The sequence below is a fragment of the Ornithorhynchus anatinus genome, chromosome 1 (genome assembly GCF_004115215.2).
Source record: "Ornithorhynchus anatinus isolate Pmale09 chromosome 1, mOrnAna1.pri.v4, whole genome shotgun sequence".
Taxonomy (NCBI): domain Eukaryota; kingdom Metazoa; phylum Chordata; class Mammalia; order Monotremata; family Ornithorhynchidae; genus Ornithorhynchus; species Ornithorhynchus anatinus.
In genome coordinates this window covers 77,507,888-77,528,737 of record NC_041728.1, presented here as the reverse complement: position 1 = coordinate 77,528,737, position 20,850 = coordinate 77,507,888, and the positions used below count along the sequence as shown (strand labels likewise).

Here is a 20,850-nt window from a genome sequence, read left to right as displayed (position 1 = left end):
GGTCTAACAGGTCGCTGCCCACAGAGAATCTAGAATGCACCAACCATTGGATTGTTCTCTTCATGAGCAGAACTAGGAGTGGATTGTATGAAGGAATATACTTTCACTATGGTTTAAAATTTTCATAAACCTAGAAAGGATGAATGAGTTTATCACATTTTAATGGGGTTCAGAAAAAAAAGAGCAGGAAATGTATCAGAAATGTTCTTTCATAATAGCCCGTCCTTTTTTTTATTGTCCTTGATTGATGAGTTCCTAGTGTTTGCAAATTAAGAAGTTCCACACAGAGTAATTACTTTGGTAAATGAATACAATAATTACTCATCTTCAAAGTGAGAAGAGAAATTTCTGCTTTTGTTGTTTATAATTCCCCTTCTATTTCCTATCGCAAGGTTCAGCAGCAGAGGTGTTGGTGATGGATGACTCAGCTTCCAGGAAACTCTGTGAAGTGAGGAGAGGACAGACAGCTCAGGGCAGGATAGTCACAGGTCTCTGGCCAAGTGTCACGTTTAAGAGCTACTTGAGAAATTGACTCACGAATGCTATCATATTTCTGTTTATATTTATTGTTCAGGAAACATTTTAAATAATGCCTTGCCTTTCTATTCAGCTTGTTGACTGATATGTAATTCATTATTTGCACATGTCCTAGAAACCTGAGCAATTTAGGCACAGCCCAGGTCACAGAAGTGTTATTATTTAAAGAATAGACAGATTGTTGGCTTTGAATATCCTAGCCATCAAATGTTTTTATCTCCACTAGCAAGATTTATTTAAAACTTATTGTCAACTTTCTTTGAAGGTTAAAAAAAAGCAGATGTAGAGGATGAACATTGAGAGGTTGGAAGAAGCCATGGTTTTACTTTAGAACTAGATTAACTAGCAAATCCTGTGTATCACAAATAAATGGCTAGACCCAGAAGGATGTTGCTACACAATATTTCTATTATAGACTGATTTGGAAGTAAATTTCTGAATGATAGTTTCAGATTATAATGGCAACAGTGAATTTTTAAATATTTTCCTTCCTATTAATCAGCTTGTTCAACAGAAAAGAGATGTATCAAAATATTCAGTTATGACAAAACTATTAAAAGTCTTTCCTTTTATGGTTGAAACTCTGGAGAAGCCTGATGGTCTGTAGAGAAAGTTTTACAGAGATCACTGGCATTCGATAGGCCAGATTTTATAGTGCACCCCAACAAAGTCCAGCATTTATAAGTTATCTAATGGGGTGTTAAGAGCCAATGTGTATAACAGGGCTTAGTTTCCTGGGACTTTACTTCACTTTTTGCTGTGTAGATCTTGGTCAAGAAAATTGCAGTCCAGATATATGTAATTTTTCTCCTAGATGTTCCATCAATATTCATTACATCAAAACAGGATAGTTAAAAGATTTCTAAAATGCAATCGCAGGTTGCAAGCATTATATCCACTCAGCCTTTTACTGAAGGACATTCAATAATCATGATTTTTTTTTCTCCCATTTACTTTCAGCTCTTGGATAGACCATTTATCCTGAATTATTCAGATTGCAGTCTACACAAACCCAGTCACAAAGTAATTGGTCATCCCGCTGTGCTGCATGGATTTTAGTGAAAACGTCTTTTCTAAACTGGGCTACCAAAATATGCTCCCATCTGATTTAGAGCAATACCAATTGGTAACCTAGCAACATAATCACTGGAGTTTCAGGCTGTCCTTATTCTTCAATAGAAAGCTAAGGCATCATTCCCTCCACTGGTCCATAGACTAAAGTTAAAGCCGTTGGGGTAACCTCATTCTATCCTGTACATAGACCAGGACTGTGGCCAAGCTCTGACAACAGTATGACTTTCTTTTTCCAGTATGGGGAATCCTGGTTTCATATTCTTTAGTTATCCAGGAATCCCAAGATGTCCCAAGAAACATTTACAAGAGACCAAAGATTGACAAGGAAGCATATTTCCATGCAGTCACGCAGTCATCAAGTCAGGGCCAGGAGTTTTGTTTGAAAATAAATTTTCCCAAGAAAGTGAACTTTTTTGCCCAGATTTGCAGGTAATAAATTTAACATTAAGGCAAGCCTCAGGTTAGCAGGCATTTGTCCCTTGCAGACAGAATCCCTGTGTTTGGAGCAACATTTCCTAGTCCTGCCTACCAGGCAAGTGTATTACTCTGAGCTCAACCCACCCCCCCCACCCTTTAATCCTCCTTGCTTTACTGTCCTAGGGTCCTCGCAGACAAAAGATAGTGACATAGGCAGGGCATTCATTCATTCATTCCATCATATTTACTGAGCGCTTACTGTGTTCAGAGCACTGTACTAAGTGCTTGGAAAGTACAATTTGGCAACTTCTCCCCATTCCATAAGGACTACATCACTCTATTGCCCAGATCATTTTTCTAAAAAAGCATTCAGCACATGTCTCCCCACTCAAGAAACTCCAGTGGTTGCCCATCCACCTCTGCATGAATCAGAACTCCTTATTATCAGTTTTAGGACACTCAGTTTGTCCCCTTGTACCTTATTTCACTGACCTCCTACTAAAGTCCAGTCTGTACACTTCACTTCTCTAGTGCCAACTTGCTCACTGTGCCCCAATGACATCTATCTGACCACTGACCCCTTTCCCAGATCCCCCCTCTGAAATGGAAATCCCCCACACACACACCATATGTGCCAGACCATCACTTTACCCACCTTCAAAGCCTTATTAAGATCACATCTCTTTCAAGACACCTTCCTCAACTGAAACCTCTTTTCACCAACTCCCTTTCCCTTCTATGTTTCACTTGGATATGTATGATTCATTTGTATTTATTGAGTGCTTACTCTGTGCAGAGCACTGTACTAAGTGCTTGGAAAATACAATTCAGCAACAGATAGAGACAATCCCTGCCCACAACAGGCTCCAGTCTAGAAGGGGGGAGACAGACATCAAAACAAATAAACAGGCATTAATATAAATAAATAGAATTATAGATATGTACACATATGCATAAGTGCTGTGGGGATGGAAAGAGAGGGTAGAGCAAAGGAGAGAGTTGGGGCAATGGGTGGGGGGGAGCTGAAGAAAAAGGGAGCTTAATCTAGGAAGGCCTCCTGGAGGAAGTGAGCCTTTAGTAGGGCTTTGAAGGGGGGAAGAGTGATTGTTTGGTGTCCTGTGGCCAGTAGATATTCACCTCTCAGACACACAAAACTGATGTAAATATCTATAATTTATTACTTATTGTCTGTGTTTCCTTCTAGATTATAAGCACATTGTGGGAAGGAAACATATTTACCAACTCTGTTGTACTGTACTCTCCCAAGTGCTTAGTATAGTGATATGCACACAGAAAGCCAGTAAATACCATTGATTGATTGATCTAAGTCACCTAAAGAGGGTCAATGCAGAGGGTGTGGATCCTCAACATTTTTTTAACCTGCCATTTAGGTTTGCCCAAACATACACAACAGGACAGGGTGAGATTTCTATGTTCTGCTCAACTATAAAGGTCAGGATCCACTAAAATAGCACACATATTAATCTGAATCATGTTTTCTCTGTTAATCATTTCTCTGGCATAGACTTGACTGTGTTTACCCTTTTCCTCTCTTCATTTGAAATACATGTGGATCTGTTTCAAGCTTCCTGCCAAGACCCTGCCACTCCCAAGAGAACCAACTTCTTAACTTCTTTACTTGCTAACTTTTCTAGTTGCTTATATTTTAAAATCTTGAATTCCATGCATTCATTTTCTTACCAGAATAAATAGAATAATAATAATGTTGGTATTTGTTAAATGCTTACTATGTGCAGAGCACTGTTCTAAGTGCTGGGGTAACTACAGGGTAATGAGGTTGTCCCACATGAGGCTCACAGTCTTAATCCCCATTTTACAGAGGGTAACTGAGGCACAGAGAAGTTAAGTGACTTGCCCACAGTCACACAACTGACAAGTGGCAGTGTGGGGATTCAAACCCAAGACCTCTGACTCCCAAGCCCGGGCTCTTTCAACTGAGCCATGCTGCTCCCCAGGACTCTGTACTCAGTACTCTGTTATACAGAGTACTGTATAACATTCATCCTAGTATTTTACTAGTATGGAAAAAGATAGAAATGAGAAATGCACTTATTGGCATAAAGAATTGTCCCAGAGATTTAACTATCTTGAAATTTAGGGAAAAGGACACCAGAAGAAATGCACTGGATTCTGAGAGAAGAGTTTGAATCAGGGTACCACCTTGGTCTCATTAACACCCAATATGCCTTACTGCTAAAATCACAGAAAAACCATTAGCTTGGTCAAAAAGTGACAGACCTCTGAATGACCTGCAATTTTAAAAGAGAATAGAAAAGCTAAAGAGCCACTTGAGTCATAACCTTCTGATATGCCTTGGGTCTTATCTACAGATGGTGACTTTGAGCAAGAAACAGTTTTAAGAATAAAAATCCCCTCACTGCATGCAGATCTGTGTTGAAAATATATTGGCTTTAAAAAAGCAGGAAATATGTAGACCAAATGGTAACAATCATCTAATCACTTCTTAAGTTATTTTTATACGATTTTCTTAAAATCACTGCCCTTTTAAAAGTTCAAACCTTTTATCAAAAAATTACAAATAAAATTAAAATAGATTAGGTCCCTAACAGAAACAAACAAATCAGACAATCCTATGATTACTCTCTCTCTCATCTGCTCTGTCCGTTTACGGCCCTACCTCAGAATGACCAGATGAAATGCCTGGAAAGAAGGGTAGCTGGCCAACAGTGATGTCCTTCCCTTCAACTGCTCAGTTGTATGGAACTGGAACGTCTTCTTTTTTTTCTTTTTTCTAAGAACACATGACCTTCCATCACTCTGCTTGCAAATGCGGTTGGTATCACACTTTCCCCCAGCCCCTGCCTGGTTTGGTAGTGCTGGTTCTTTCGCACTGTGATCACATCCCTTGTGATGCCTCCCAGTTCCATCTTACAGCTCTATCAATCAATCGATCAATCATATTTATTGAGCACATAATGTGTGCAGACTACTGTACTAAGCACTTGAGAGGGTACAATATAACAGTGTTGGTAGACATGATCCCCTCCTACAATGAGTTACAGTCTAGAGGGGAAGACAGACATTGCTGTAAATAAATAAAGGATAGGTATACAAGTGCTGTGGGGTTGAGGGAGGGGTGAATAAAAGGTGCAAACCCATATGCAAGGGCAGCAAAGAAGAGAGTTAGAAAAGTGGAAACAAGTGCTTAGTCAGGAAATGTCTCTTGGAGAAGATCGGTCTTCATTAATGTTTTAAAGGTGGGAAGAGTCATCATCTGTAGGATATAAAGAGGGAGGGCATTCCAGACCAGAGTCAGGATGTGGGCCAGAGATCAGTGGCAAGACTGAAGAGATCAAGGTACAGTGAGTAGATTGGCATTAGAGGAGTGAAGTGAACAGGTTGGGGTGTAATAGTAAAACAGTAAGATAAGTAGGAAGGCCAAGGTGATTGAGTATTTTAAAGCCAATGGAGTTTCTGTTTGATGCGGAGGTAGATTGACAACACTTGGAAGTTCTTGAGGAGTGAAGAAAAACAGACTGAATGTTTTTGTAGAAAAAGGATCTGGGAAGCAGAGTGAAGTATGGACTGGAGTGCGGAGAGACATGAGACAGGGAGGTCATCAAGAAGGCTGTTGCAGTAATAAAGGTGGGATAGGATAAGTGCTTGGATTAACATAGTAGCGGTTTGGATAAAGAGGAAAAGGCAGATTTTAATGATATTGAGGAAGTTGAACTGACTTTAGTTCAGGCTTTAGTAACAGACTGAATATGTGGGTCGAATGAAAGAGATGTGTCAAGAATAATGTCAAGGTGTCAGGTTTATGAGACAGGAAGGAGAAGGGAGTGGTTAACAGTTTTGAAGGCAGTTGAGAGGTCACAGAGAATTAGGATCGAGGCCATTAGATTTGGCAAGAAGGAGATCAGTTGTGACCTTTGAAAGGGTGGCTTCTGTGGAGTGAAGGGGATAGGAGCCAGATTGGAGGGGGTCAAAGAGAAAATTGGAGGAAAGGAACCGTAGTCAGTGAAAATAGAAAACTTGCTCAAAGTGTTTGGAGAGGAATGGCAGGAGAGAAATGGAGTGACAACTGGATGGAGCTGTGGGATTTTTTTTTTTTTAGGATTGGAGAGACATGAGCATGTTTGAAATAAGTGGGGAAAAATAGCTAAAGAGCATACAGTTGAAGATGGTAGGGAGGAAAAAAGGCAGGGGTCAAGTGCTTTCATAATGAGTGAAGGAATGGGGTCAGAGGCATAAGTGGAGGAGGTAGATTTTTAGAGAAGACGAGAGATCTCTTGAGATATATCTAGGAAAGTTGGGAAAGCTGAAGAAGGGGAAGGAGAAGGGAGGGACTGGAAAGGAGCAGGAGAGGTTTTAGAGAACACACGCCTTATGCTTTCAATTTTCTCAATAGAATACATGGCCAGGTCATTAGAGGCAAGAGATTGCAGAGCTGAAGAGGTTGGGGGTTTGAGGAGAGAGTTAAACATCTGGAAGAACTGGCAAGTGCAATGGGCTTGGGATTCAATAAGGATGAAGAAAAAGTTTTGCTGGGCAGAGGAGAACTTGAAGATAAGGATGAACTTGAGGTGGATGAACTTGGCCTAATATCTGTATTTCTTCTAGCAATGCTCTGTGGTGTGTACACAGGAATGAAAGGAACAAACTGTGGAGGTGATCCAGGAGTGTGTGTTAGTGATATGGGATCGAAGAAGGGGTAAGGGAATGAGTGAGTTGAGTTCAGTAGAAAGGGTTAGTGCTGGTTATCAAGGAGAGGTGCTCAGCTATGGAGACTAAAGGGGGCATGATGACTTGAGAAAATTGTACTAAGTCAAAATAGCAGGGAGAGATCTCAATATAGTCTAGTAGAGAAGCATGGCCTAGTAGATATATCACCGGCCTGGGATTCAGAAGATCATAAATTCTAATCCCAGTTCTACCACTTGTCTGCTGTGTGATCTTGGGCAAGAAACTTCACTTCTCTGTGACTCATCTGTAAAATGGGGATGAAGACTGTGAGCCTCACGTGGGGCAACCTGATTACCCTGTATCTATCCCAGCGCTTAGAACAGTGCTCAGCACATAGTCAGTGCTTAACAAATACCAACATTATTATTATTAGCTCTCTGTCATGATGTTCAATGTTCCGGGCTGGCTGAGTCCCCTCAGCCGAGAGATTTCAGTGTCCTTGGGCGGGTCTCCATCATGGGTGATGTTCAAAGGTCTGGGGCGGCTGAGGCAGTTTGGCAGGAAGAGAATTCCATGCCCTTGGACAGCTTTCTGTCTTGGAGATGTTCAGTGGTCTGGGCTGGCTGAAGTACCTTGGCATGAAATCTCAGTGGCCTTGGGCAGGTCTCTGTTCTGGCGATAATAATTATGGTAATTGTCAAGGGCTTACTATGTTCCAGTCACTGTACTAAGCACTGGGGTGAATACACGCTGGTTGAGTTGGACACAGTGCCAGTCCCTTGTGGGGCTCACAGTCTCAATCTCCATTTTACAGTTGAGGTAATGAGGCACACAGAAGCGAAGAAACTTGCCCAGGTCATACAGCAGACAAATGGTGAAGTCGGAATTAGAACCCATGACCTTCTAACTCCCAGGCCCATGCTGTATCCACTAGGCCATGCTGCTTCCCTAGTGGACGTTCAGTGGTCTGTGCTGCTCCAGCTGAGACTGCTCAGTAGGGAGAATGCAGTGTCCTCAGGCATCCTCCCACTCCAGCTTCAGTTTGGGAATGGAGACAGGGAAAGATGGAGTGGGATAGGAGCTGCATTGTTGTGGGTTCAGCTGCCAGTGTGGTGGCACCTCCTGCCTTTTCCCTTCCCTCCCCTTCCCAGCACATTTCCTATCCCCCGTCATTCCTGGCTGTCCAAGAACAAGGTTTATTATCCTGGCACAATAAACCCCTTTGGGACTCTGAATTCTTAGTTTAGCTGGTGGACTCAATCAGTAGTGCACTGTCATTAAATTTATAATTGAGCTAATTAAGCTGCTCTATAGGAAGCAGCGTGGCTCAGTGGGAAGAGCACGGGCTTTGGAGTCAGAGGTCATGGGTTCGAATCCCGGTTCGACCACTTAGCTGTGTGACTTTGGGCAAGTCACTTAACTTCTCGGTGCCTCAGTGACCTCATCTGTAAAATGGGGATTAAGACTGTGAGCCCCACGTGGGACAACCTGATTCCCCTGTGTCTACCCCAGCGCTTAGAACAGTGCTCGGCACATAGTAAGCGCTTAACAAATACCAACATTATTAATTGTCACTATTAGCACATACCTCTTAGGTAGATGTTGACTTTATTAGCTGGAAACTTAAATATTGGATTCCATCAAACATCAGCAGATGCAGGATTAGAACCTCCTTTCATATCCCTTATGATATCTGTAGTTAGTTCTGGCGTTAATAACCCCACCCCCCAAACCTCCTGTCCCTGATGTCAGAGCAGCCTTGAACTAGTCATGAAATGTCACTCTGCCAAGGGAACAGGAAAAGTGCAGTAGGGTCCTTTCATTTCCTGTGATGATGTCATCATATCGCATCACATGCAGGGGGCCCACAAAATCAATTAACTCCAGGTGTCCTCATGGGCTAATCCGGCCCTACCTATTACCAAGGTTTGAATCCATTTTGTCAGATAGCATATTCATGGCATCCTTGGGCAAAAGGTGTTCATACAGTCTTGTGGATTGTTATATTGTGCATTGTTTTCCTGCTATGCTAAAGAAAATTGATATTTATATTAAAGGCCTTAAGGGTCACTGAGAAAGAGGACTGCTAAGGTATCTCTATCTTTCATTGGACTGAGTACAGCTGAATATTGCTTTACTCCCAAAGATGATTTCAATATTCCAGCATCAAGGACTTAACCCAGTTAATTTCCTTGGGGTCTAATGCATTCTAGGTTTAATTTAGTTCATACCAGATTTTATGTTTTCTGTGAATGATTTTTTCCGGGATTGTCATTTTGGCATATAATATCTCCTATCTGATCTCAAACAGTTCATTTCTGGCTTTTATCTTCTTGCTCATCTGGAACTAAATCCACAAAACAGCTTGGCACAGTAAATCACTTTCCTTCACCATGGCATTCTTTCTTTTTTTTTTTAGATTTTTTTTCATTAAAGTCACTCAGAAAATCCTGTTCAGAAAGACAGAAAAGGACAAGTTGATTCTTTTTTTTAAGGAACAGGAAGAATGTTTAATGTGCTTAAGGTGGTTGGTGAATACAGAAGACCAAAGGGCCAAAACACTTTTACAGCTACATTAAGTAACAAATGGAGCTGCACAAAATTATTCAGTTTAAATTCAGGCTGAGCTGAACAAAGTCAGTGCTCCTTATCTCACCTTACACAAATTCTTCATCTTATTTTTGAACTTACACTTTATCACCTATAAGGTTCTACAGTTCTGGGCCAGTGGCACATCATCAGATTATTTCATATTAGGGCTAAAAGTGAAGCATTCATTCCCAGTCACCTTCTGGTAAAGTGGTATATTTTTAAAAAGCAAGGGATATTTTGCATTGCTCAGAAATAGCTGTTTGTATATAAACAATGAATTAAAATTAAAATATGAAGCTTTATTTAATCTCTAAAAGGGGAAGCAGCATGGCTCAGTGGAAAGAGCCCGGGCTTGGGAGTCAGAGGTCGTGGGTTTGACTCCCGGCTCTGCCACTTGACAGCTGTGTGACTGTGGGCGAGTCACTTCACTTCTCTGGGCCTCAGTTACCTCATCTGTAAAATGGGGATTAACTGTGAGCCTCAGGTGGGACAACCTGATGACCCTGTATCTCCCCCAGCGCTTAGAACAGTGCTCTGCACATAGTAAGCGCTTAACAAATACCTACATTATTAAGTGAGGTTACTCTTCAACACTCCATATCATTTGCCAGGAAGATATTTGAGATTCCATCTTTTGATATAGTCTGATTCTGAGAGTAAGATCAAAAAATAGGAATTTAGACCTTACAAAGAAAACTGATTTACAGATTTTTTGAGATGACTATTAGATTTTAGTCTCTAAAGAGCTTTGAAAATATTTGAGTTCTTCAATTGCCACATGGGTTTTGCCTGAGGAATAAGTAGCCCCACTCTCTAGTTGAAGAATTGAATCTATTAATGGGTACTTATTCTGTGTATGGTATTTTGTAAATGCTTACTATGTGCCAGGCACTGTAGTAAGCCCTGGGGTAGATACAAGATAACCAGGTTGGACACAGTCCATGTCCTACCTGAGGCTTACAATCTTAATCCCCATTTTACAGATGAGGAAACTGAGGCACAGAGAAATGACTTGCCCAAGGTCACACAGCAGGTAAGCGGTAGAGCTGTGATTAGAACCCTGATCCTTCTAACTCCCAGGTCTATGCTCTCTCCACTAGGCCACACTGCTTCTCTACTTTGAATATAGAGGACATCAATGCCCCTGGCAGTGACTTTTTACTTTGGGTGCAGGAATGACTGAAAGGCTGTCCTTTGTGGCGTTGGGGATGCTTGCCATTCGTAGTATCTGCTGCTCTTTTTATTTTTGTCTCTATTGTAATAATAATAGTATTTGTTAAGTGCTTACTATGTAATTATTATCATTATTATTATTAATTGTACATATTATTAATGACAATAATCACTGTGGTATTTGTTAAGCGCTTAATGTGTGCCAGACACTGTACTAAGTGCTGGGGTGGATACAAACAAATAGTGTTGGATAGAGTCCCTGTCCCACATGGGACTCATGGCCTCAATCCCCCATTTTACAGATAAGGTAACTGAAGCAGAGAGAAGTAAAATAATTTGCCCAAGGCCACACAGCAGATAAGTGGTGAAGCCAGGATTAGAACCCATGACCTTCTGACTCCCAGGCCTGTGATCTATCCACTATGCCATATATTCATTCAGTCATATTTATTAAATGTTTACAGTGTGCAGAGCACTATATCAAGGGCTTGGGAGAGTATGACAATACACAGTCACATTCCCTACCCACAATGAGCTCACAGTCCAAAGCTGGGGGAGACAGATATCAATTCAAAAAATAGAGTTACAGTTATGTGCATCAGTGCTGTGGGACTAAGAGGAAGGAAGAGCAAAAGGAGCAAGACAGGGCAATGCAGAAGGGAGTCAGAGATGAGGAAAAATGGGGCTTAGACCAGGAAGACCTCTTGGAAGAGGCCTTAGATAAAGCTTTGAAGGCAGGGAGAGTAATTTTGTCAGATATAAGGAGGGAGGGTGTTCCAGGCCAGAGGCAGGATGTGGGCTAGGAGTCGGTGGCAAGATAGGCGAGATCGAGGCACAGTGAGAAGGTTAGCACTAGAGGAGTAAAGTGTGAAGGCTAGATTGTAGAAAGAGAGAAGTGAAGTGAGGTAGGAGGAGACAAGGTGGTGGAGTGCTCTAAAGCCAATTGTGAGGACCTTTTGTTTGATGCAGAGGTGAATAGGCAACCACTGGAATTTTTTGAGGAGAGGAATGACATACCCTAAACGTTTCTGTAGAAAAATGATCTGGGTAGCAGAGTGAAGTACAGACTGGATTGAGGAGAGACCGGAGACAAGGAGGCCAGCAAGGAGGCTGATGCAGTAACACAGGTGGGATAGGATGAGTCACTGTATTAACGTCTTAGCCATTTGGATGTAGAGGAAAGTGGGATTTTAGCAATGTTGTGAAAGTGAGACTAACAGGATTTTGTGACAGATTGAATACGTGGGTTGAATGAAAGAGAGGAATCAAGGATAACAATAAGGTTACGGGCTTGTGAAATGGGAAGGATGGTGGTGCCATCTACAGTGTTGAGAAAGTCGGGGAAGGACAGGGTTTAGGTGGGAAGATAAGGAGCTCTGTTTTGGATATGTTATGTTTTAGGTGACAGATGGACATCCAAGTAGAAAAGTGCCAGGTGCTGTACTAAGCATTGGATGGATACAAGCAAATTGGGTTGGACACAGTCCCTATCCCAAGTGGGGCTTATAGTCTCAATCGCCACTTTACAGATGAAGTAACAGGCACAGATTGGTGAAGTGACTTGCCCAGGATCACACAGCAGACAAGTGGCTGAACCAAGATTAGAATTTAACCAGAGTAGCAGCATGTGTTTAAGGGAAAGAGCACGGGCCTGGGTGTCAGCGGATGCCTGTTCTGATCCCGGCTCCACCACTTGTCTGCTGTGTGACCTTGGACAAGCCTCTTAACTTCTCTGTGACTCAGTGACCTCTCCTGTAAAATGGAGATTAAGACTGTGAGCCCCATGTGGGACAACCTGATTATCCTGTATCTATCCCAGCATTTAGAATAGTGCTTGGAACATAGTAAGTGCTTAACAAATATCATCATTACTATTATTAATTATTAACTTAAAACCTTCTGACTCCTGGCCTTTTCTCTATCCACTATGCTATGCTGCTTCTCAATTGTGTGATTATTGTATGATCCTCTAAAAGCCTCTGCTCTAAGACTCGCTTCTTCCATGATTGCAGTACACTAAGGTGATCTCTCTGCAGGTTAATAGGAACAATATTTACGATATTTGTTAAACACTCCCTGTGTGCCAAACACTATTCTTAGAATAGACACAGGATAATCAGCTCTGACACTGTCTCTGTACCATTTCAGTGGGAGAGTCAGAGTGTCTCCAATTGTGAGATCACATTTCCTGAGGCAGCTCTTAATATACCTTTCAAATGTTTCTTCTAATTTCCTTGCTTTCAGTTGCCTGGTTTCAAGTTACTATGCAGTAGCTGTTTGGGTTCCCTACTATTTTGATCCCATCTTCTTCACATGTGCCCCTGGCAAATCTGTGAGAACATGAGCACAGCTTCAATGTTAGTAGACTGATTCATTCATAAATGACCTTGTTTGGGACTCTACTTTACCATTTAATGGTTGGCCCAGGATGACTGTGGAACCTCTCAAGCAACCAAATGTGGTTCAAGTCTCAACTGTATAGAAGGATGCTGTTTGGTCTGAAGCCATTTCGGCATTAGATTCTATCCAAGACTCACAACGGGTATTCAGGCCTTTTTGGTTTTGACTTCATTAACACTGTGGAGTTGGGCAGAGTGCAGTCTAGGTGCCAAAAGCCAATAATGGTTCTTAGTTTTAGGTTGCCCAAGAGGATCTTTGTTTGGATGTAGGGTTTCCTGGGTGCAGAGTATACATTTCCTCAGTTCCTTTCAGATTTTTCAACCATCCATAGTGCCAAAATCTGCTCATCTGCATGTCCTTTTGGGTGTGTGGTTTCAGGGCACCATCATGCATATACAGAAAATCTTGAAGGATTGTGTCTAGGACTTTTGATGGGCTACAAGTCCATCAGAAGCCCATTCTGGCAACAGCTTTCACTTCCCTTGTTGCACCCTTTAGTATGGCCATATAAATTAATTGGACTAGGACTGGTTGATCTGTTTTACCAAACTTGTGTGGTGGATCAGATGGCACACTGCTACTTCTTCCAGGTTTTGCGGGGCTCTTGTCATTGGCAAAAAAGAAGCAGCATGGCTTTGGAAAGAGCACAAGCCTGGAAGACAGAAGGACCTGAGTTCTAATCCTAGTTCCTCCATTTGTCTGCGGTGTGACCTTGGGCAAGTCACTTAAATTATCGCAAGTCACTTAAATTATCTGTGCCTCAGTTACCTTATCTATAAAATGGAGATGAAGAGTGTGAGTCCCATGTGAAATCTGTACTGTGGCCAACCTGAATATTTGATGGGAAGCAGCGTGACATAGTGATTAGTGCCTCAGCCTGGGAGTCAGAAGGTCATGGGTTCTTATTCTGGCTCTGCCACTTGTCTGCTCTGTGGCCCTGGGCAAGTCACCACTTCTCTGTGCCTCAGATATCTAATGTGTAAAATGGGGATTAAGACTGTGAGCCCTATGCAGGACAGGGACTGTGTCCAACCCGGTTATCTTGTATCTGCCCCAGTGCTTAGTACAGAGCCTGGCACATAGTATGCTCTTAACAAATACCAGACATATTATCATTATTAGCATTTGTATCTACCACAGCCTTTAGTACAGTACCTGGCACATAATAATCACTTAACAAATACCATAAAAAACCAGTGTGTGGAATGGACTTTAGGTGGAGATAGGAGTAAGGTAGGGTGAAGAGTGTGCTGATTTGTGACCTGCAAGAGTACTTGCATCCCATTTTCCCTTTTCATTCTGTACATTATTCCACACCCCATTTACTCTTTTATATATTTATCTCATGATTATACATTTTCAGAAAAGATTATTCAAATTCCTAGTGATAGCATTCTCCTTAGGCCTCTTGATCTTTGTCCAAATCTTTCTTTCTCTGCACATCTCCTCAAATATCCCTCTGATATTGTCCCAGAGGGATGAGAAGTGATTTTGCATTATGAGAGAATGGCTTCACACTTTCTCCCAGGGCAGACAGCTGTTACTTGAATAGCTCCTCTCACTCTTGGACAGGCAGTCATCATCTTCTTTATCATCATTATCATCACTGACCTCACTGTACTAAAGCACTTGGGAGAGTACAATACAATAGAATTGGCAAACACATTCCCTGCCCACAGAGAGCTTACACTCTGGCACCCTTCAGAGATTTATGTCAGTCATGTGCAGGTGAGGAGACAGGACAGACTCTCAGTGATCCTGTTGGTGATATAGCCATTGTTGTTCTCCATTGTCTGTGTCTAATTCCCAGCTGCCTATCCTCTCCCAGTGCTTAGCACAGTATTCTGCACATAGTAAATCCTTAATAAATACTATTACTACTACTACTCTTTTCATCTACATTGGAATATGTGTACAGGAAACAGATGCTGTTAGTTGAAATATTTGGAGGGAGGAAAAAAGGTTTCCATTTTGCATCACCATAGGGCCACATTTTTGTGCAACTGAAATACAAGAGTGTGACCCCAGGGAATGGCTCATCTGTGCCCCTGGTTGTTAATTGGCTCCATCACATGTTCATCCAATTTTCCTAGGACAGAAGTGTGTCATACCACTTTTTCCTCATCTCCTTGTTCAACTGGAATTTTCTTTAATAATAACAATAATAATTATTATGGTATTTGTTAAGCACTTAACTATGTGCCCAACACTGTACTAAGCACTGGGGTGGATATAAGCAAATCAGGTTGGACACAGTGAGGTAACTGAGGCCCAGAGAAGTAAAGTGACTTGCCCAAGGTTACACAGTAGATGAGGGATTGCTAGGATTAGAACCCATGACCTTATGACTCCCAGGTCTGGGCTCTATCCACTGTGCCATGCTGCTTCCCCATTTAAACTTAAAGATATATTTTAAACAATGGTAGAGAGATGGCATAGGCAATGTGAAATATGAGAGCCAAGAAAATTTAAGATGCTTTAAACATCAATAAAAAGATTGAGCTTAGTTTTGTTCCAACTGAGATTTAGGCAAGTACTTTTTTTCCTTCTTCATTTTTCAAGATTTGGAAGTGAATAGATTTCTATTCACATCAGATGGAGAAGCAGCATGATGTAGTGGATAGAGCACAGCCCCGGGAGTCAGAAAGTCATGGGTTCAATTTCTAGCTCCATCACTTGTCTGCTGTGTGAACGTGGGCAAGTCACTTTACTTCTCTGTCTTAGTTACCTCATCTGTAAAATGGGGATTGAGACTGTAAGCCCTACATTGAACAGGGACTGTGTCCAACCCAATTTGCTTGAATCTACCCCAGCACTTAATACAGTGCTTGGCGCATAGTAAGCACTTAAAAAATACCACAGTTATTATTTAAAACTAAAGCAAAAAGTCACATGATTTTGGATCACATATGAACATTGGTATCCATTCCATACTTCTATTGCATAAGCAGTCTGTAATAGCAATCTCTGACTAGTATGAACTAGGGTTTTATGAGAGGATGATTCAGGATTTAATTGTTCTTGCTGCCTCTATTTATCCTCAAGTTCACAGTGGTAGGCTGGAGGACACATGTGTTAAAGGAAAAGCACTTAACACTTGCTGCACAGGCACTTATATTTTTTCCTGTCACAGTTCCATGAACAACAATGAAGACTGTTATATGGACCTTTCAGGGAGAGAAGAATATATTTTTCCCAAACTCCTTTCAGCTACCTTTTCAATTTTGACATCTAATGCTACTTAGTGCCTTGAAAACTTCGGCTCCAGTGTCAAGAATGTTTGGAGACAGATGGATTTTTATTTAGTCAATACCTCCCTATTCTCATCACCTGAAGAAATGACCAGGCTGTCAATATGTTGACTTGTGCTCATCCTATTTAAAACTAGATTTGAAGGGGCCAGAGAAATCACCTCTAGAACTTAATTGAGGAAAACGCCCTTCCAGTGATCTATGTTGCAATAGCTGGGAAGCACAGTGTCAATTGAGCCCTTGAGATGGAAGCCAAAATTCTACATTTTAATAATATTAATGATGATGGCATTTGTTAAGTGCTTACTATGTGCAAAGCACTGTTCTAAGCACTGGGATAGACACAAGATGATTAGGTTGTCCCACTTGGAGCTCACAGTCTTAATCACATTTCACAGATGAGGTAACTGGGGCACAGAGAAGTTAAGTGACTTGCCCAAAATCACACAGCTAACAAGCAGCTGAGCCAGGATTTGAAGCCACGACCTCTGACTCCCATGCCCGTGCTCTTTCCACTGAGCCATACTGCTTCTGAAAAAGCAATTTTCCTTTTTCATGCAGGGAGTTCTGTGATGCAGGAGTCGTATTCTCAAAGAACCTCATTTTATGAAGAAATTTCACTTTAGAACCAGACATTCTGAGGAATTAATGGATTGTAGTTTGCAGGTCCACAGTGACTGACACTTTTCAGTACAAATTCCAATATTTTTTGTTCTACTGCTGGAGTAAAGCAGGAAGTACAATTAACCAATCAAGACTTCTGATTTCTAAAATTGCTACTGCATCTGGGAGATAATAAAGAGCAGTAACAAGGCTTGTTACTGCCAAGTCTCGAAAAACAATGTCTGTTTATTGTCAAGGAAGTTATGCTTGACAGGTGTCCTGTTGTGTGTCCAAGAGGCCCAGTAATCTATCAGCTAGCCATATTAATTTAGGGTTTTCTCTGGACATGACAGTTTATTTAGCATTTGGGAAAGTACAGTAAAGATAGTTGACATGATCCCTGGGCTCAAAGAACTTAAAGTCTAGTGAAAGAGGCATACACTAAAATAAACATGTGTATTTATATAAACATACATCAACATAAATACCAACATTATTATCATTATTATTGTTTATATGGATCAATCAATAAGTGGCATTCATTCATTCAGTCATTCAATTGTATTTATTGAGCACTTACTATGTGCAGAGCACTGTACTAAGCGCTTGGAATGTACAAATCGGTAACAGAGACAGTCCTGCCCTTTAATGGGCTTACAGTCTAATCGGGGGAGACTGACAGACAAGAACAATAGCAATAAATAGAATCACATGCTTACTGTGCACAGGTCACTGTACTAAGCACCTGGAAGAGTACAATACTAAAAAGTTGGTAGACATGATCCCTGCTCACAGGGAACTTTCAATCTAAAAGGAAAGTTCTTACTGTTAGTGTCTGTCCCTTAAGGGGATTTAAAAATGTCAAGTAACAATTACAGGTACACTTAAAGGAGTATTGGTTAATCAAGACAGTTCTCTAATAACAGTTATGTGAAATACTTGTCCATACTATCCCATACTGCTTTTGCTATGAGCTGTGCGATTGAGAAACTTTTGTTGTAATAGGTGGCTCTTATCATTTGACACATAGGAAGCATTTAATAAATACTATTAATACTATTAGTAATCAATAGTAATTCCCAAGAAATCTGAAGAATTCACAGAGAGAGGGCAGAATTTAGCGAATGCTTATAAGTTCTATGAGGAAACAGGCCAATAAGTAGAGTGAGGTTATCTATTTTTGTTACTATCAAACATCCCTTCTTTCCCTTAACAATTTTTTTTGCATGTTTCCCATTTGTTAGAAGATAAATTGAAAATGGTGGAACAGGCACAAACTCCCGCCTAAGGGGTATGGGATGAATCATTAAGCACCCACACTTTTATAGCTCCGAGTTCTTTTGCAGACCAGATGTTACAACAACTGGACTCCTTTAATTTTGCTTAAAAGACAAAGTACGGCACTAATTTACTTCCTTACTCAGCTTCTTAAGTAGGTTAAAGAGTTTAAAGAAAAATGGAGAAATGGTGGGCAGAGTATTGGCAAGATGATGAGAAATGTGGTGAATGAGCAAATTAAGGACACACAGGTTAATTGTGCTTCATTCTGCTTTGTAATAACCATTAAAGAAGTGGAATTGATACTATACTTCCCTTGGTTTCCATTCTTTATATATCATGGACTTTCCCTTTCAACTTTGATATTTGTTAAAGCAACTGGATACAGCTGCATGTCTACAGTATAATTTGTTAGCTTAACTAAATGAAGCTACGGACAGCAATTTTCATGATTTTCTAGCTCTATCCAAAATAATACTAGTGGTTGTGAAATTCTCATAATGTAGATTAACGTGGCTGGATGCCCCTCCCCCCAAAAAACATAATAATGTGTTTCCAGATGTGCTCAGTCCTGAATTTGATTGGTTTGAGGTTTTGAGATGGTAATAAATGATAACTTAGCCTTATTGCTTTGACATAGGATTGAGAAATGAGACCCCTCTCAGGGTCGCACCTGAAGAGTTTCCAGTACTCTACCAGCCTCGACTACAGGAGGGAGGGTCAAGGAGAGGCATACCCATTCTATTCCTAGTTTGGCCAGTGGCTAGCCAAATGTGCTACAGGTCAAAATTCCCCTGGAATGGGAGAGAGTCGAAGGTGGAGACTCAAGCTTACTGAGTGAAAGGAGGCAATGGTTAACACTTCCGTATTTTTACCAAGAAAACTCTATGGATACATTACCAGAACAATTGTAGATGGAGGTGGGGCATTCTGGGAGAGACATATTCATGGCATCGCTATGAGTTGGAGACGACTTAACAGAATAAGAGAAGAGAAATGAGAATCAGAAATCCTTCCACTTGTTTGGCCCTTCCATATCCATCCAAACTGCTACTTTGTTAATTCAAACACTTATCCTATCCCTCATGGATTACTGTGTCAGCCTCCTTCCTAACCTTCCTGCTTCCTGTCTCTCCACATTCCAGCTCAGACTTCACTCAGCTGTCCTGATCATTTTTCTAAAACAATGTTCAGGCCATGTTTCCTCATAACTCCTCAAGAACTTCCAGCAGTTACATTCACCTCTTCATCAGACAGAAACTCCTTACCATCTCCTTTAAAGCAATCATTCACCTTGCCCCCTCCTGCTTCATCTTGCTTCTTTCCTATTACAACCCAGCTCACACGCTTTGCTCCTCTAATGCCAACCAAATCACTGTTCCTCTTTTTCATCTATCTAGCCACCGATCTCTCACCTATGTCCTGTCTCTGGCCTGGAATGCCTTCTGTCTTCATATCTGATAGACAATCACTCTCAACAACTGCAAAGTCTTTTTGAAGACACATGTCCAAGAAGCCAATCTAGACTAAGCCCTCATTTCCTCTTCTGTCACTCCTTTCTATGTCGCCCTTGCTTTTGAATTTGTACTCTTTATTCACCTCTCCATCCCCACAGCAGTAGAAGTCATGGGTTCCAATCCCGGCTCCACCACTTGTCTGCTGTGGGACTTTGGGCAAGTCATTTAACTTCTCTGTGCCTCAGTTACCTCATCTGTAAAATGGGGATGAAGACTGTGAGCCCCATGTGGGACAACCTGATCACCTTGTATTCCCCCCAGTGTTTAGAACAGTGCTTCGCATATAGTAAGCACTTAAATACCATCATTATTGTTATCCAGAATTTACATATATTCATGTATGTCTCCCTCTCCAGACTATAAGCTTGTTGTGGGCAGAACGTTTCTGCCTACTCTCTTATACTGTACTCTCCCAAGCACTTAGTACAGAACTCTGCACAGAATGAGTGCTCAGTAAATACAGTGGATTGATTAATTGAAGCTCTGTATTCCAATTCATTTTCCAGTAGCCCCTGGCACAAATTAAATCTTGTATGTGCTGATAAATTTGACATATGCAGCCCCTGTTTTAATGATAATACTTATAATAATAATGATGGTACTTGTTAAGCACTTACTATGTGGAAAGCACTGTTCTAAGCACTCAGCTTTATATTCTGAGTTTCAAGCATTGTCTAAATGCTGATGAATCTATGTATTCTAGCATCATGGGTGACCCTGATGTGCTCTCTGATGTTGAATATGGCTCACAGAGCAACACTATTGTACCTACAGAATTGGACAACTGTCATATAAGTATATTTAGTTTAGTTAGAAGTCCATACTATGGCTAAATTTGATGCCTGTGATGAATGGACTCAGAGTACTTGAGATTGATGTTTATGGGCAGGAATTGAAGCTGTAGCATAAATTGCTCTCCTGGAAAGTTGCTAAATTGCTGTCTAGGAGGGTCTTCCTGGAGTAGAGAAGAACAGGAACTGGAAGCTTCCTTTTATCAGGAAGGTTCTGCTGCTCTTCATTTATTGCTTATCCTTTATTATTGTCTTTTCTTGTGTGCCTATCACTCTTTCCTCTCCCCGCATGCCTCACTTTTAGATTAACTCTCTCTAGGCTAGATCCTGGGTATGAAGTCTTACCTTGTACCTTTCTCCAGTGCTTAGATAATGATGTAAGTACAAAGTGCTCTGCCTAACATGCTCAACAGATAAATAATAATGAGTGAGCAGTAATAGTTTCTCAAGACTTCCAAAGCACATGCATTTGTTCTCCTGTGACTTTGAATTTTGCATTTGCTATACATTGCTTCTTTTACTTTTGGAAAAGAATTAACTAAGTATTTT

At 41.0% G+C, this 20,850-nt stretch overlaps 1 long non-coding RNA gene across 1 annotated transcript; it reads right to left on the bottom strand.

Annotated features, from left to right (window-relative positions):
* Positions 1-204: 204 nt before the first annotated feature.
* Positions 205-4,859, bottom strand: LOC114816544. Its single transcript, XR_003764338.2, has 2 exons — positions 4,688-4,859; positions 205-441 (listed from the first exon to the last, which is right to left on the bottom strand). It is a non-coding gene; the product is annotated as an uncharacterized LOC114816544 (long non-coding RNA).
* Positions 4,860-20,850: the final 15,991 nt, after the last annotated feature.